The sequence below is a fragment of the Lissotriton vulgaris genome, chromosome 10, assembly GCF_964263255.1.
Source record: "Lissotriton vulgaris chromosome 10, aLisVul1.2, whole genome shotgun sequence".
Taxonomy (NCBI): Eukaryota; Metazoa; Chordata; class Amphibia; order Caudata; family Salamandridae; genus Lissotriton; species Lissotriton vulgaris.
Genome location: NC_141698.1, coordinates 190,258,326 through 190,276,195, shown reverse-complemented (window position 1 = coordinate 190,276,195; position 17,870 = coordinate 190,258,326). Strand labels below are relative to the sequence as shown.

Below are 17,870 nucleotides of genomic sequence, written 5' to 3'. Positions count from 1 at the left end.
CTTGCTGTGCCCATTGTAGTGTAATACATTTACCCAAAATAAGAACTAAGATTAGCCAAAGTAGAAGGATAAGTACACCTAACACAATCCATAGTTCAATCCAAGGGGAAATCAGATATGTTTCTTTGAGTTGATGAAATAGTTCTTTAATTTTCATTTTGAAAGTTTTTGTTGCTGGCTTGTCTCCATGTTCACTCAGATCATCGGAAAAGTCATCAAAGTTGATAAAGTAGCCAGATGCAGTTCTGTCAATTGGTGGGATTGCTTCCGGATTTCCATTGATCTTTGCATTTTCTTTTGTTACATTTGTATAGTCCGAGGCTACATCGTTGTAGACTTGTGTTTCTTGAACTGTTGCAATTTGGGTTTCAAGAGGATCAAGTTCCATGGTTTTGTTGCATAGCTCTTTTTTATTTACTGATGGATTATCGAAAATGATTAGTCTTTCAGTTTGAACCTCTTGGATTGTAGCAAGATTTGGTCTTCTGCTACTTCTTGGGAGTCCACTGGGCCTACTACTTATTATTGGCCACATGATTGTGGTTTCACCAGGTCGATGGATACAACTCTGTTCTCCTTTTTACCAGCAAGTGGCGGTAGTACTACTGATCTTGTTCCGCTGACAGCTAAGACAGGTACTGATTTTCTGTAAGAAGGCCCAAATTCCTTCTTCACCGCGATCTTTTCTCTGACCAGATCCCCAATCTTTGGAATCCACACAGGGCTTGCTGGTACAGGTGGTTCTTCAGTGGTTGTTGGCTTAGACTTTATGTTACTTAGACTTTTTCTTGTTTCATTCAAGTCCTGTAAAACAGCCAAACGATCTTTGATATCAAAGGTTTTTTCTTCCACCACTGAAGTTTGACAATCTAAATCCTGGATTTTCATTCTAGTGCCGAACAATAGTTTGTATGGAGTGAAACCCTTCAGAGAATTTCTTGGCAGATTGTTAAGACTACGTTGGACACTTGTTAGATGTTTGACCCAACCATCACCCAAACCTAATACCCTCGCTGTTATAGATTGCTTTATGTCACTTTTTTTCTTTCCACAATCGCATTTGCCTCAGGATGGAAGGGTAAAGAGTACCGGAATGCAATGCCCATGCTGCTCATGGCCTCTTTGCAAGCTCGAGAGCTAAACGCAGGACCCTGGTCAGAATGTAGCATGCCAATTGCGTGTGTGCCGATAAAGACTCGCAAATCTTTTATAACAGTTCTGGCGTCAGCCGAGCGCTGGAGCCACATCCAAATGAATCTCGTGCAGGAATCCACTGCGACCATGATATATTTATAGTTGCCATCCCTTTGCAATTGACTACAGTGGTCCAGGTAAACACATGATAATGGTTTATCTGAGATTAGAAGGGGCGTCTGTGCTGGTCGTTTTACTGTTGATACTTTCATTCTTTGGCATATTCCACATACTAGAACGTAATTCCTAGTTTGTTTTCTCATTCGTGGCCACCAATATCTCTGTTTTAATAATGATACTGTGGCGGAAACACCAGCGTGTGCAGAAGCGAGCCCTTCCTGTGCCGCTAAAATTAGTCCTAACCTGTGTTCCATGTTTGGAATTGCCCTATCCCCCACTCCAGGGATTCGAGCAAAAGGAACATTATTCACATCAGTTATGTACGAGCACTTTACTGGAAAGCCTTTCGGGAGTGTCTTTTTATCATCTTTTACTGAAGCACTGACAGCTAGCATTATATCGCTGTCTATTTTTGTTTTTGAGCGGGTGATTGCAGCTACGGAAGCCGTTTGCACAGCTGTCTTCGCTGCTTCATCAGCCAATGAATTCCCTGCAACGTGAACGCCATCACGTTGATGACTCAGTGTATGTATCTAGTGAGTCTTTTGTAGTTCTTTCTGCAAAAGAACTACTTATTCCCAAAGCGTTTTATGCTTTATTGTGGCACCTGTGTCATCTTTGAAACCCTTTTGAATCTAAGTCTGTATGTTCTTATTGTAAGATTGGACGCAGTAATGTGAATCGCACACTATTAGTGTGGGGAATTCGCGATCGGCATTTTCAAGCTCAATCTTTAGGGATCTTATTTCAGCTCGCTGAGCTGTACAGTTTCTGAATGATTCCGTTTTAGTGACCATTGGTCTGAATTTACCTAAGCGCCAACGACCTTTACAATCGCGCACGCGTTGTTGTAAATTTGATTTTCCACAACAAAATGTTGTGTATATCTGTCTGTGTAGAGAACACAGGTGTATTGTTCGAGAGGCAGGATTTCGGTCGGCAGAGAATATTCATGTTCGTATTCCAGATTTTCTATTTTTTTCATTTTCAGATCAAAATAGTGTTTCACGTCTTCTGTAGCAAGAGAATTTTCCCATTTTATCCATTTAGGATCTAATGCCACAGAATTTAGATTGCATGGGCTTGTTAATGCCTCAATGGCTGATTCTGATGTAAAAACAGTTATTCCCTTGCCTTGGGCTAGGGCTCTTTCTCTTGCTACAGCAGTTTGAACCGCTGTCAGAATTTTTCTGTAGAACTGAATTTCATTTCAGCTTGTGTGTGCAAATGTGATTTGTAAGCTATTGGTACCGTTTCTCCCTCATTAGAGGTCAGGTATGTGAATCCGCATCTTCTTGGGATGACGCGGATTACCAGATTGCGTTCGTTTGCGCGTGTTTGCAGTTTTGTTTTAGTTAACATGTCTGTCTGTAATGATCTCAAAATTTCTGTGTGTTTTTGAGTCCATTTATTTGGTTTGAAATCAGGTTTTATTAATTCGTAGAGAGGTTTAACGCTCTCTGCATAATTTAGAATGTATGTTCTTCCGAAATTCAGGAAACCTAGTATTGATTGTAAATTCTTCAGCGTTTTAGGTGCTTGAAGTACTGCACATTTCTCTAAGAAATTGTCTGCTAGGCTTTTACCTTCACTTGATAATCCATATCCTAAAAATAGGACAGTTAAATGGGCTATTCTTGACTTTTTAAAGTTTAATTTGTAAGCTTCCGATGCGAATCCAAGTATTATGGTGTTCACTCTTTTCAAGTGAGTCTCCAGGTCTGTAAGATAGATGTCATCGACATAGCATAATGCCTCATCATCATACATTTGTAGTAATTCTGTTACCCTTGCTGAGAATAATCCTGGGCTGTTCTTGAATCCCTGTGGGAGTCGACAAAATTGTTTTTGCGACCCTATTATTGAGAAAGCGGTCAAATACCTGCTTTCAGGTGCAATGTTTTGACAGAAGAATCCATTAGAGATATCTAATGTCGTTTTATATTTTTTGCGCACGATGTTATTCATTAGTGCTGCACTGTGAGAGTTTTGGACTGCAAAAGTTTTACAGCAGGAGTTTAAATGTCTGTAGTCCAAAACTAGACGATATGAATCGTCTTGTTTGGAGACAGGAAACAAAGGATTGTTCATTTGTGAGGTGCATGTTTCAATCACCCCTTGATATTCAAGTTGATCTAAGATCTCCCTGACTTGCTTTTTAGCTTCTTGTTTAACTGGGTACTGCCTTTGTGCAGTAGGTTGATTTTTTAACTGGATTTTGTGGTGAGGAGAATCCTCATCCCTTCCTACATGATTTTTATATAAAGCAGGAGCTTGGGCCACTGCCCATTTTCTTGCAAATGTGTATTTTTTATGAATTGGGATCTGATTTGAGAAGGCAGGCATAATCATTTCTTCGCCATGAGGGCACTCCCTGACAAACTCTGGTTTTTCAGTTGTGTCCTCAGGATTCTCTGCATGTTTAATTTTAATACTTGCTACCTTCTTTCTGGGAAATTGTGATTTTTTTACTTTGATGAGCAGGTTCTTTGCCTTTGGACTTGACGTGATCTTCCTTATGTTCTGACCGTCCTCTTCTTTCTGATTTCTGTGAGGAAGTCTGAAAAGATAGAGAGGGACGTGTATCAATATCTTGATATCAGTCAGGTTCTCTTAATTTATCCCTATCTCTAAGGTTATCTCTTTTTTCAGAGGGCTCCCTTTGGGGAGACTTGTCCCCTCCTCCTGGAGACTTATTTCTCCGTTTGGGAGACCTTCCTCTGGACTGAAATTGTTTTTCTCTGGGAGTAGTTTGTTTATTACCCTCCCATTTCTTCTTTTGAGAATTGAGATTGTTTTTAATAAAGGTTTTTTCAGGATTTTCAATTAGTTGTTCTAATCGGTAGGTTGTACCGTCAAGTGTAATTTGAACTAAATCTCTATATGCCGTTGTTAATTCTTTTATTTTAACTAAGAGTTCTTCGCTTGACATTGTTTCAATGTCTGAGTGTGGTGTGTAGCTGGCTAGAACCGGCCACATGGCTCCTGGTCTACCTAGTCGACCGAGCCTGGTAATGTGATTTTGATGTTTTAGGGGGCCATTAAATAAGAGCAGATGCTCTTGGTATGTTAGTGGAATTTCAATTTCCTTGAAAGGAGAGTATTCATCTGGAGATTCCGCTATTTTATAGTAGTGTAACTCACGTGACACAGCATGTGCTGCTGGAAAAGTTATCCAGGAATAGAATACCTCTGTCTGCCGATACTCATGTGCCCCTACCACAAATACAACTGTACCACCTCTTGGTGATACCCCATTTTCTATAAGTTTTATAGATATGGTTTTTCTTATATTGACCGGGATGAGTATTGCATCCGGGTCTGCATTTTGGATGACTGTGTCCTCTGCTAGGAGTTGAGCTGCTAGTCTAACTCTTTCCCTTTCATCCTCACTGTCTGACATTTTTACTGACAGAATTTTTTTTTGTTGCAGATCAAGTTTCAAGGAAACAAAGATTAGATGAACAATATTTTGGAACACTGTATCCTTCAATGTTGACTATACCGTAAACTAATACTTAGGATTCTCATCCTTCTAAGTTTCGGCGGATATTAACCTTTCACCCACTCCAGACGTCGATTGGAGTTTTTACGAGAGAAAGGGGTCTTCGTGAAAAGCACGACTGAGTTACTCTAGTATCTTGCGTTAGATTATCGCCTTTCCAAATGTTGGGCGCCATGTAGTGTATTTCCTATATTCCCAATAGGCTCTGCGCATTGGAATAACATAAGCATGGCCATTATCCTCCTGGACCTCAGCGCCGCGTTCGATATGGTGAACCATGATACTCTTCTGGCCCGCCTTAACAACTTGGGAGTCACGGGGAGCGCCTTGAGTTGGCTCAAATCCTTCCTGGAGGGAAGGGCCTTCAAGGTGTTCGAGGAAAACATCTCCTCGTGCCCGGTACCATTGCAGTGTGGGGTTCCGCAGGGATCCTCCCTGAGCCCCACGCTGTTTAATGTGTACATGGCTCCCCTGGCGGGACTAGTGGCACCATTCGGGATCCAGCTGGTGAGCTACGCTGATGACACCCAGCTTGTGGTCTCCTTGAACAGGAACGGGTCCTCCTCTGTTAATCTGAGGATGTGCCTTGAGGCGGTCGCGGGATGGATGGACCAGTCACAGTTAAAGCTAAATGGAGGAAAAACGGAGGTGATGCTCCTGGGGAAGGGAGCCTCCCTCGATAACTCAGAGGCTTGGCCACTCTGTATGGGATTAGGACCATTGCCGAAACCAGAGATCAAGAGCCTTGGTTTCTGGCTTGACACGGAGCTTTCCTTCCGTTATCAGGCTAGGAAAACCACGGCCTCTTGTTTTGGATTATTAAGGATGATCCGTAAGATCCTCCCCCTGTTACCTGAGGCAGCAAAAAGGACACTTGTCCAATCTCTGGTTCTATCAAGGATAGATTATGGCAATGCCATCTACCTGGGCGCCCCTGCAGGGGTAATCCAGCGGCTCCAGATCGCACAAAATTTTGCAGCTAGAATCCTGACAGGCACTGGCCCTAGGATGTCGGCTAAACCGGCCCTGAAGAAGCTCCACTGGCTCCCAGTGAGGGAACGGATTTCTTTTAAGGCCTTATGTATTACACATAGGGTCATGCATGGACAGGGTATGGCCATTCTGAGGACCTTGATTAGGCCCTATAAGTCCCGGAGAGACCTGCGCTCAGATGATCAGAATTTAGCTGAGATCCCGAGATTCCGTAGATCTAGGACCGGGGGGCGTCTCTTTTCTCTGAACGCAGCCAGGCTGTGGAATTCGCTACCCCCCCCCCCCCCCCCGCTTCGACATGAACCCAACCTGCTGATCTTTAGAAGGAAATTGAAGACCTGGCTTTTCAGCAGAGTATAAAGCTAGATTTATACAGTGTTGTAAATAGCTCCTGATCCCGTCGCTGTGTACTCTCTGGGCTCCGTACAAGCGCTGGGATGCTCCCGAGTAGCCATGCGCTATATAAGAGTCTGAAAATGAATAAAATAAATAAATAAATAAACAGCAGTGTAGACGTAGGACTGAGGTCATCTAGGTCTCTACTGACTATGTTAGACTTAATTAGTTTTGCCAGCTAGCTCAGAGGTCACTAGAAACTTTCTCGAATGAATAGGGAGGGGTTACCTTCCCTAATTTAGACATGAAGGGATTAGCTTCTGACAACCATATAACATGACAACTTTGCTCCCCCAGAATAAGGAGTGTATCTCCAGAGTCGTGTGAAAACACTAGACAGCTATTTCACTCAGTCAATCGTGCATGCTTAATTTCACCAGGGTGCAGAGAAATAGAAAGACGGGCGTTTTCAATAAAAGGTGTTATTTTATTGAGCAGTCTTCTTTCTCATGCAAGAGAAATGAGTTGCCACAATTGCAATACTTATCATGAAGTAAAGTGCGTACAGTAAAAGGAGTATTATAAAATAATACTGTAAAAGCATTGATATGGTTTCTTAGCCATATGATACTTTAAAACGGATAAAATATTTACATACAGAAAACATTGACTAACAAACTCAACTGGTGCTTCTAAGATACGCCTACCTCGGTGTACCCGACCTAAGCCTAATACGTGGGAAGGAGTAAGTAAGTTGCAGTTTTAAGTTAAGTTGGGTTTTTGCCAAGAATCTGAATCAAGAATTCTCTCTAAGGTTTGAAGCAGCTCCGTACCTTGGTTATAGAATGAAGGAGGTCTTGTATCTCGTTTCTCAGGACTCGATCTCCCAGTAACCCGCAAGGATGACTGGAAACACCGGAGCTGGATTTCTCGGCGTGCGAAAAGGCAGCTTTCCAGTGTGTCAAAGGGGAGGGGCGGCTTCCTTCTGCTCTCGCATCAGCTGGGCTTCGGATAAGTAGATAGCCGCTCTGCTCCACACCACCGTGTGTTGCTTAAGGCAAGTGTTGGTATATTTATACCTGGAAAAAAAAAGTATGCCTGCCCTCACTGCTTTGTGTAAAATCTGATATGGGTTCATGTTTGAGACAGAAGGGGGAATATAGGCTTTAGCTTACGCTTGAGGTATTCTCTGAGGTCTCTCGTAAGGTCCTATAAGTTCCCCCCTTCTCAGTATTAAAAGACACTAAAATCCTTCAATGAAATATATATTTCTTTTTAAAGAAATAGCATTTAAAGACACCAAAACATAACAGGAATATAAGTGAGAGAAACCCCCACCTCAAGTAAGGATAGAGATCTCCTAAATCCTTGCAGCTTTTCATCCGTGGAAGGATCCTCCTAATATGACTTCAGGTCATTGCAGCATTCAATCCAACAGCCTGTTTTGTAGGGGCGTTTAATGCTTCCAATTCAAGAACTTGAGGTACAGGTGCAACACGCACCCACCCGTAGTTGCACCTGTACGTACAAGCCATGTCTCTGGGTCTCTTATCTGCTGGGAATTCTGTCACCATCTGGAACTGCTAGCAATAACTTTCTTATCAAGATATTTCTGGGTTCCCATAATGGAGTCAGTAGGTGCTACACATAAAGGCGTGTGGATGCAGGCAGGGATACAAGCCCCTCATTATTAGAAAGGAATTTCAAGACCTGCCTCTCCTTATTAGAATGACATGCACAAGAAACTGCTGATGTTGCAATGGGGAGGAGGAAGTTCCTGATCCCGATTATCACTCAGCTTTTGCAACACTAGACCGCCAACTCTTCCTCAGTCACATTGTTGGAATATAGTTTTTGGCTCTGCAATGGATTTTACAGGCATCTCTGCATGAACTGTACACCCTCCGCGTTGGGCTTGGCTGTGCAGGACTTGCATCCAAGGCTCCAGAGCTTTGGGTCTCTTATTGAGTCCTCAACAACCTATGGAATCAGGCTGGAATGGGAGGATTGTCCCGCCTTCTAATCAGAGTAGCATCCGGCTGGAAGAACATAGATGTGTTTGGTTTCATGCTTGAATGGAGTATTTTCTCGCTGCTTGTTTAACATTGATTCCTCCTATGGGGTGGGTCTCTATGACTGCTAAATTGTCAGCATCCAATAGGAAGTTTTAAGATGTATGACTTTACCGTGTAATTCATGGCTCACAGTAGAGGAAGCAGAAGTGAGGGTGGTTTCCCTTCATAGATCCTATAGATAACCACTGTCGGGGAGTGGGGCATGGTCCCATGCAGCAGAGGGATGACCCTGGTCCTACCCACAGTATCAAGTGAAAATAGCCCCATGTTCTCAAGGCCGGTGAATCTCCAGTCTCCACCTGTGGTCAGCAGGTAATGGTGCAAGTAAATAGGCTCCATCATCACGTGGGATCCATTTTCAAACAGTAAGTCTGACCGGTGAAAGAAAGCTCCCTCCGATTGATATTGACCATCAGATTAGTTAGGATCTACAGCTTTGCTTTGGGACCCTCTGACCATTTTCCCAATTCTGTACATTACTGGGAGTGCCGTCCTCCTCTCGAAACTACCGCTTAATTATGCATGTAGAATGTGGCTTTCGGCCAGAGCTGACGACTTTGGAGCTGGAGAACAAGGTTCGAGTGTCGGTGTTGACTCAACATCCTGTGATTCTGGGCACATCTATTAATCTCCCTGTGCCTACCAAAAAAAGAAGAATGTGACCTTGTGTAAAGTAACTGGCGCTCATGTAAAGTGCGGGTTCGAGTTTGCACTGTCTAAAATTACAAAAAAATAAAATGCCTGTTTTTAATTCAAGTAAAAAGATCAGTTGCTAATGACCAACTCTAAAGTCGAAAAAGCAGCAGAGTCTATGGAGGGGCTGCCCATGAATCTTTACCTCAGTAAAAACACTTATCCTCATTGACAGTCCCTGGAATGCAGTGCTCTGCTTGTGCTTCTTTTGCTTTACTTCGCCTCAACAAGATATTCTCACAGCTGGTGTCTGCCTCTCACGTTAGGTTGAAACCACCCACTTATGCTTTTAACTCTAATTTATGCAGATAATGAATTTTCTTATTGTAAAACCTTCAAATATGGACCTCGAGCAAGTTAGATAGGTCTCGAAGACTAGTTTTAAACTGTTATTGTGTGTCTAACTTAATGCACTGTGAAAACATGTGACATCAAATGAGAGTGACATAGTGAAGTATTAAGAAAAACTACTTCTGAAATACTCCAGGCCTATGTACCCATGGCCCGAAAGCGTCATTCCTCAAGAATCATTCAGAACGGAGGCATATCTAAAACTCAAGCTCGCATGCTGATAAAATGGTAATCTTCAAAGGAGCTCAGTCCAGTCAGCTAGTACGGGCAGGGTCGGATTGGGATCACGATTTGCCCCGGGCACAACTTAAAAAAGTGTCCCACATTCCCGGATTTCACCCATTTATAAAACAGCATTAGGCTAATCGCATTGGACACATTTTTTGAGAAATGTTTTATAAATTACATATTTTAAAGCACATAGAGCCAGAAACATTGGTAAAAGCCAGATTCACTACCTTTTGACTGGGCGAGTGAGGTGAAATAAAGTGGCCCAAAGGCCACAACCCCTGATGTGTCTATGTTTGCCACCTGCCCATCTTTTAACCAGCATTAATGGCCCAACAATGGCATAACCTGCTCCCAGCCAGGCGCCTCAGTTTAACAGCAGGGAAGTGGGACACTGCTTCTGAGTGTCTGCCCCGGCCCCACGGGGGCCAAGCTAAAGTTCCCAGTGGCCAAAATACTGACAGAGCAAGAGGCGGGGAAGAGACAGTAAGGCTCTGAGGGCCGGTTGATAGAGCTAACAAAACAAAACAAAAAAATCGGCCCACAGGTGACCCTTAGGCACTGGCTCATCGGCCAATGCCTGATTGCCCGCCTTCCCAATCCGATGCGGAGTACGGGTGGTTGCAGGAGGTGGGCATCAGCCCTCATTTTGGGAAACCAGGGCTTCTTTTTTTTAATTTAATTTTTTAATTTTTTATTGAAGCCAAGGTTTGTCAAACATAGACATTTACATAAAGCAGCATTATATCATAGCAGAAAGCAGAGCAACAAAACACAATCATATTATACATTTCATCAAGAAGAGTTGATCAGGTATAAAAGTACAAAAATCCTGTAGTAAAAAGCCCCCCTGTAAACATTCACACAATAAATAGATAAATAAACAATAGACGAGGTCTAAAATCTCATTCCCGCCCTCCACCAAACAGACTGGCCACTGCATCCTCTCCCTCTGTTTTAATCAAAACTCGAACCCCATGTTTTATCAAATTTATTAAGTCCCCCATTTCTGGCTGCAAAAGTATATTCACTTTTCTTTACCCTTCTCTTCTTATGCCCCCATTCCAAGGCTGACGGAATTAAGTCGGAACGCCAATTTTGAAGGACCAGTGATCTTGCGATCGCCATAGCTATGTACAGTAATCTAGTTACTGAGTCTTCAAAATGGAGATCCGGAACAAAGCCAAATAGAATTAAACTGTCATTTACTTACAACTGTAATTTACATTCTTTTTCGAGATACATAAATACCTCGTCCCAGTAGACAATAATCTTTGGACAGCGGAGCATAATATGTGACCAATTAGCAGCAGGAAAATTAAAACATCGGAAACATTGGGAAACCTGATTGGGGTACATTTTAGCCAGGGCAGCTGGGGTTCGGTACAGCAGCCATTTACTAAAGAATAACATCCTGCGCCAGTTTGCCCCTCTTAAGGAGCTGAAATTCAACCTGTTAATAGTGGTCCAGATATAGGGGGAGATTTCACAGTTTTCCTGCTATGACCATTTCCTTAAAGCTTTAGTTTCAACATCGACCCCCCCTTACCGAGGTCAAATATTTCTACCAGGCACCAGGCTTCCTGTCTGATACTTTAACTAAAAGATCCTCCACCAACTGATTCTGAACCAAGAACGAATTAGTGCTGGTTTCAGAAAGATATTTAAATAAAGTACCATAAGAATTCATTAGGATAAAATCATTGGTCAATAATTGGCGCATATCTACTATAGACACCCAGTTACCGTCCCGCATAAAATTAACAAACCCCGCTTCCGCTCATTTTACGGCCAGATATCTGTGTTGTCTAACACCTATAAAGGGGAGAATTTCTTCTAACAGGGAAGCAGAGTTGATTGCAGGTATGGAATATTTTTTAAAGAATGTCTGCCTTCTTTTGAAAAGCCATTGCAAGCTCTTATAGCGGCCAGCTTTCGAGATCTAAACATTAACAGGGGAGAGTGAATTTGGCTATCCTGACACATAAGATTAATAAAAAAATTAATAAAGGAATGTCCTTGTGGTGCAGGCTTAAACCTCGATAAATATTGTGCAAAATACGCATCATAGTAGCTTTTAAGATTGGGAAGTGCTAAACCACCCTGATCCAAGTCTTCATATAAAGTGCTAAGTGCAAGGCGTGGAACTTTCTTTGCCCATATAAAAGCTGTAAACAATGACTCAACCTGAGAACAAAAGGAATTTGATAAAGTGCACGGAATTGAAGCAAACAAAAAATTAAATAACGGTAAAACAGACATCTTTATCAGAGCCACTCGTTCCATAATAGACACAGGAAGTGAATTCCATCGGGAGAACAACCCTTTAACTTTCTTTATTAGGGGATCGAAGTTTAATTTATATAGATCATCAATTAGATTTGAGAAGAATATTCCCAAATATCTCTTTGGAATAGAGTTATCAAAGCCCCGGTTATCGGGGTGTAGATTAATAGCATCACTCCCACACAGTATAACTTCCATCTTGCCCTTGTTAATCCGATATCCCCCTAAAGCTTCAAAGTCCTCAACAACTTGAAGCTCTTGGCTTGCACCTCAACTGTGGGCTTAATTAAAAGCATGATGTCATGAGCATACAGCTTTATTTTGGGCATTGCTGTAATTGGAGAACGAATATCGACACAATTACGGATAGCTGTTGCTAAGGGTTCAATAAAGAACGCGAATAGCACCGGTGATAAAGGGCAACCTTGCCTCGTGCCTCGCTTAATCTTAATAGATCCTACCACTTCCGAATTGATGATTATATTGGCCATCGTGTTCGCATATAGGCTCTGAATTAAAAGTATCAATGACCTTGGGATATTAAAAGAGTGTAAAATTAAAAATAATGTCTCCCAGACCACAAGGTCAAAGGCCTTTTCTGCATCTAATAATAAAATGAGAGCCGGAATCTTCTGACCCTCAAAGTAATCCAGGGCTTCTGCAAGAAAGTGGGTGTTGGTGGCCAATTGTCTTCCAGCTAGAAACCCGTTCTGGTCGGGGTGGATCAACTGTGCTGCGAATGTATTGAACCTACAAGATAAAAGTTTTGTGTCGATTTTGTAGTCCGAGTTCAGCAGCGTGATCGGACGATAGGAGCTAGGATCCATCGTATCCTTACCTTTCTTTGGGAAACTTACAATGTTCCCCTGCCTAAAAGATTCCGGAACAGGCCCTCCTTTTAATAAAGAATCAATCAGGATTAAAAAAAATCTGAAAGTGCTCCAAAAAAGACCTTAAACAATTCTACGGATAGTCCATCTGGACCACAGGCCTTGCTATTCGCCAAGCCTTTTACAACTTCCTCCAGTTCTGACAAGGAAAAAGGGCTCGCCATAGATTGATTATCTATTTCAGACTGGGTTGAGGATGGATTTTCTTGAAGGAATTTAGCAAGCAGTTGGTCCTTAACCCTTTGTGATTTACCGTAGATAGAGTCATAGTGTGCCATCATGATGTCACCTATTCTCCCTGGGTCTTCTGTGGGTGCTGCCGTCAGAGGGCATTTTAATGCTTTAATTTGATTTGCTGCGGCAGTAGTAACCAAGGATTCTTGTTCATATTTAGTTTAGATCAAAAACAAAAAGGGCGGTGCACAAAGAAGAAAGAGAAAAATAAAAACATAACAGTGACAGAGGAGAAAGCGGGGATAAAAAGGAACCTGCAAGAGCCAGATAAAGAGACAGGAAGTGTAAACAAGTATTAGGAGAGCCAATATGTCTCCCCTATGGCTTTGCTTATATGTTTAAGCTATGTTGTACTTTGCGGATGTATTTATTTTTCCTTTGGTCTATTTTTTTTTCCTTTGGTCTTGTGTGGAGAGTGTGTTTAGCAAGTGTTGTTTGCAGAGGATGTGGGGTTACCCTAGTGCTCCGACTTTAAAGCTGGGGAACAAGGGTTCGAGTCTCGGTGGAGGCTCTACATCATGTGATTCTGGGCACATTTTTGTAAAGGAACTAGTGCTCATGTGAAGCGTTTTGATACCTTCGTTCGCACTATATAAATATAAAAAAAAAAGGAATGAAGTGAGAAGTGCTTGCAGGTTCGTGAGATGGGGTAGCGAAAAGATGCACTCTGTAGAGTGTTTAAATTAAGCATGATTGGATGTGAGGGCGATCTGGCTGGAGTTGATTGGGACGGGGGAAAGTGGAGACAGAGAGTGAAAAGAAAAATGGTGAAATGGTGAAAGCAACAAGATTCACAGTCACTTTCCAGCGTCAATCAATACATACAAAAGATAAGCAGGATGTCTTTGAAGAACACACTGAACACGTGAAATTATGGGCAATTACCTGTGATACATAATACATTTTAAGGATACATAATGTGTTTTGATGAAAGATGATCAAATTCATGAGGGAATTAATGCAGTGGTCTATCCCTCGGGAGTTTGGGCAGAGCTCGGAATGGGAAGTGCTGGAAACTATATAGAGAGTACAGGGGCTGCAGTGGGTGAGAACATGGAAGGCTTGTTCAACCATGTGATCTTTTCCTGTCTTATGTTATTTGAATCCATGTTGACTGATGGTGCATTACCTCACTGAGCTGTGTTTCTGGTATTGGTGCCTGTGAAATGCAGGTTGCATACATAGGAGTGCAGTATCTACACAACCCACTGTGCTAGCGTAATGAGATTAAAACATATGGCATGTAGGTTACACACAACTCTCTGCAGCAGACCTATTAACTCACTGCGCTATCTCACTGCAATGAAAACAAAGTGATCAGTAGGGTATAGAGAGTTGTCTGCAGTTGAAGCGCTGTTGTGATTGGAGTTTTTTGCACCAGGGTCCCTGGAAAAATGAAAATTTGGGCATATAAATTAGCTGCACTTGCCATTTTTTAACATAATCTGTTTTGTTTCTATCTTAAAAAGATTGACAGTTCTGACAATTATGTGCACAGGTCCAGAGCAGAGCCTCTCTGTTTGCAAGGGTTAATGGGTCACCCTCAGCATCTGGTTTCTGTGTGGAGTATGTTAACGACATTATTTTTCCCAAGGTTTAGAGAAGGGCTTTTGGAGGGGCCGCTACAGCCAAAACAAAGTGGTGTGGTGAGGGGTGCGCAAGCAATAATAATAATAAAAAAATTGAAGACGCCCAAGGGTCAACACAGGCTCCCAGACTTACTACCCAATCCAGACGCTGCTCTCATGCACTGGGAACAATGCTAGGATTGGTCTGAGCGGCCTGGTTAAGTGCTCTCTATGGGATTTAGAGCCTGTGCCATTTCTCCACCCAGCTGTACAATACAGCTGGGCTTGAGAAATCTGAGTGTGCTTGTCAGTTTGGCCGTCCTAAAACCGCTGGCCAAACTGACATGCGCACTTACAGTTCTGTTGTCTGTCCAGGTCAGCCCGGCCCGCCCCGCCCTAGACTTGGCATCATCGGCTGTCAGTGAAAAATAAAACGATAATGTGGGGTCACGCTCCTCACTATTACGGAGGAGCCACCACTAGGCTTTTATCTGTAGTAGGAAACCAAAATCCAGAATGTGTAAATGCAATTTGAATGCAGAAAGAATTGTTTCTTCTTTGTTCTGATTATTTTTCATAGTATACACGGTTATGTTGTCCCTGGAAAGTGTTCTCAAAGTGACAGTTCTTTCCAGAGGGAATTAAAACGTGACAGGAATGAAAAGTTTCCTAGCTATCGTAATGGAAAGTTTCAATTCTATTTAGGACTCAGAGGTGAGGATTATGCTATTCTTTCTTCCCTTTATTGAATAGCAGACATTCAAAGTTTACATAAAAAACTAACCATTCCCATGAGTCCTTGGGAATGAGACAACAAAGTTAATAATAGAGTCGCACAGATAGACTGTCCCAATCATTTCCACCAATCATCGGGCTTCCACCAGTTCATTGTCCTCTGTCAATGTCCATTCCCCCTCTTTCATTGCTCGAGAACAGCCAGCATGGACGCTTCATGAATCTTGTTGATTGGAATCCCCTCCCGAAAGCAAACAACATAGTTTAGGTGACAGTAATGGATGGCTAAAGAACCACCATGCAAGGGTGAAAAAAACAGCATAGAAGCACCTAAGAGAAAGGCATGCACAACCAATGTGAACATAAGTAGACAAAAGAATTTACTTACTCCACTACGAAGGTGGGAAGCTACAGATGAAATTGTACTCTGGGTGGGATAATCCTCGCCTCCGAGTCCTTAATAGAATTTAAACATTCAGTTACGATAGCTAGGAAATATTTCATTCTATGTCTGGACCGGAGGCGAGGATTATACTAGTTTAAGCTTACTCACCACCAAGTGAGCCATATGAATTACCGGTTTAAAGTAAAACTGCTTAAAAGTAGAGTCCGAAGACCAGTCTGCTGCATTAAGAATGTCTTCTAGACGAGCTCCCAATGAAAAAGCTTTAGAGGCCAAAGCTCCTCTGGTAGAGTGTGCCCGAAGGCACGTAGGTCTATCCCTGCTTCCTGCATCACCCACCTTACCCAACCAGCAATTGTGGTTTTTTTTTAGAGCGATAAGAAGTTGACGCTCTCCTGGAGGGCGGAACTCTTCCGACATCTCCTCATAGGCTTTAAGGCAAGAGACTATGCCCAGCTTGGGAGAATCCAGAAAGGCTGGAAATGAGATGGATTTTATCCCACACTTAGTGTGTCTACGGATCATGAAAGTAACCCCAGTAGGTGAAAATATCCTCCCGGAAATGTCCAGGGCCCTCACATATGAAACACATCGACAAGAAATCAGGCAAAGGAGCATGGCCAACTTCGCCGAGAGATCCTTTCTAGAGAAGAACCTGTTCGCTTGCCAGGACAGGAACCGATTCAACACTTGGTTTACATCCCAGAGAATAACGGGGCTCCAGAGGTAACGGAAGGCAAATTCTTTTGAGGAGGCAACAGACAAGGGGGTGTTCCCCCACTGGGGATACATCCACCATTGCGTGTCCCACTGAAATGGCCGAGCGGAATGTGTTAATGGATCTATAAGACAAGCCTTCCTCAGCCAATGAGGCCAAAAAATTCAGGATATCTGTCACATCTACTGACAATGGATTGAGACCCTGTCGCAAACACCAATGGTACCACCTTCTCCAGGTGGAGCGATAGCCCAGTACTTGGACATGAACTTCTCAGCTGCTCCAGAAAGGTCTGGGACCGCCCATCATCCGCTGTAATCCACCATGCCATCAGGGCTAGAGAGCCTTGCACGATGAGCAGGTGAGGATCCTTGTCCTGATTGAGAATGAGTGCTGGAAAGCAGGGGAGAGGGATTGTAGAATCCCAAGAAAGTTCCATTAGAACTGGAAACCAGACTTGTGATCTCCAAATCGGGGTAATCATTACCTCACTCGCCCCTTGGCATCAAACTTGGGTCGAGGCCCTCGTTATCATGGCGAACAGGGGAAAGGGATAATCTAATTCCTCACACCAGTCATGCAAGAACGCGTCCGTCTTCTCGGCCAGGGGAGGGCCTATGATCTTGTGCCCTGAGATGGTTTATATACCTGACCGCCGATATATTGTCCAGCTTGAGGAGTACAGAGGACCGGATCAAGTCCTTGGTCCAACATTGGATCGCAAATAAACCCGAGAGTAACTCCAGACTGTTTATATGCAATTGTTCTAGTGGAGACCACACACCTCCTGTGGTGAACTGGCCACATCTCGCGCCCCAGCTTGATCTGCTGGCGTCTGAATTTATAACGATATATGGTGCGGAAGCAAAACTCGTTCTCCAGTTCCAAGCCTCCATGTTGGCGAGCCACCAGTTGAGTTCTTCCTGGGCGTCCGTCGAGAGGTTCACCTTATGGGAGTAGAAGAGAACCCTGCGCAGATGCGTGGCCTTGAGGCGCTGCAGGGCCCAGTAGTGCAATGGCCCTGGAAAGATGGCATGGATCGAGGACGAGAGGAGTCCGATGATGTGGGCCAGCTGCCTCAGGGAGTTACGCCGTTTTGTGAGTGCCCTCCAAATCTCGTGATGGATCTTTGTCATCTTCAGTGATGGGAGGCTGAGAGAAGACTCTACAGAGTCGCTCAAGAAACCCAGAAAAATTACCTTCTGAGCTGGAACTTGGGTGGACTTGGTCTCATTGCCGACAAAACCCAAGCTCTGTAAGAGATTGACCGCGGTCTGGAGTTTACGGGCGAGAGTCTGGGGGCACTGGGCCATCAGCAAGATGTCGTTGAGGTACACTTTGAGCCTCATGCCTTATGCCCTTAGGCTTTCGACTACTGGCCGGAGGACCTTGGTGAAGCACCATGGTGCTGAGAATAGGCCGAAAGGCAGAGTGGTACATTTGTAAGTCCTGCTTCTCCAGAAAAACTGTAGGTACCTCCTGTGGGGAGGTAATATGGGACTTGAGAGGTAGGCGTCCTTGAGATCCAGGCGCACCATCCA

At 43.3% G+C, this 17,870-nt stretch overlaps 1 protein-coding gene across 1 annotated transcript in view; it reads left to right on the top strand.

The window, feature by feature from the left end:
- The window catches only part of TMC5 (transmembrane channel like 5), a 757,208-nt gene that overhangs the window by 62,538 nt on the left and 676,800 nt on the right, over window positions 1-17,870 (top strand). The gene's annotated exons all lie outside the window — the stretch shown is intronic.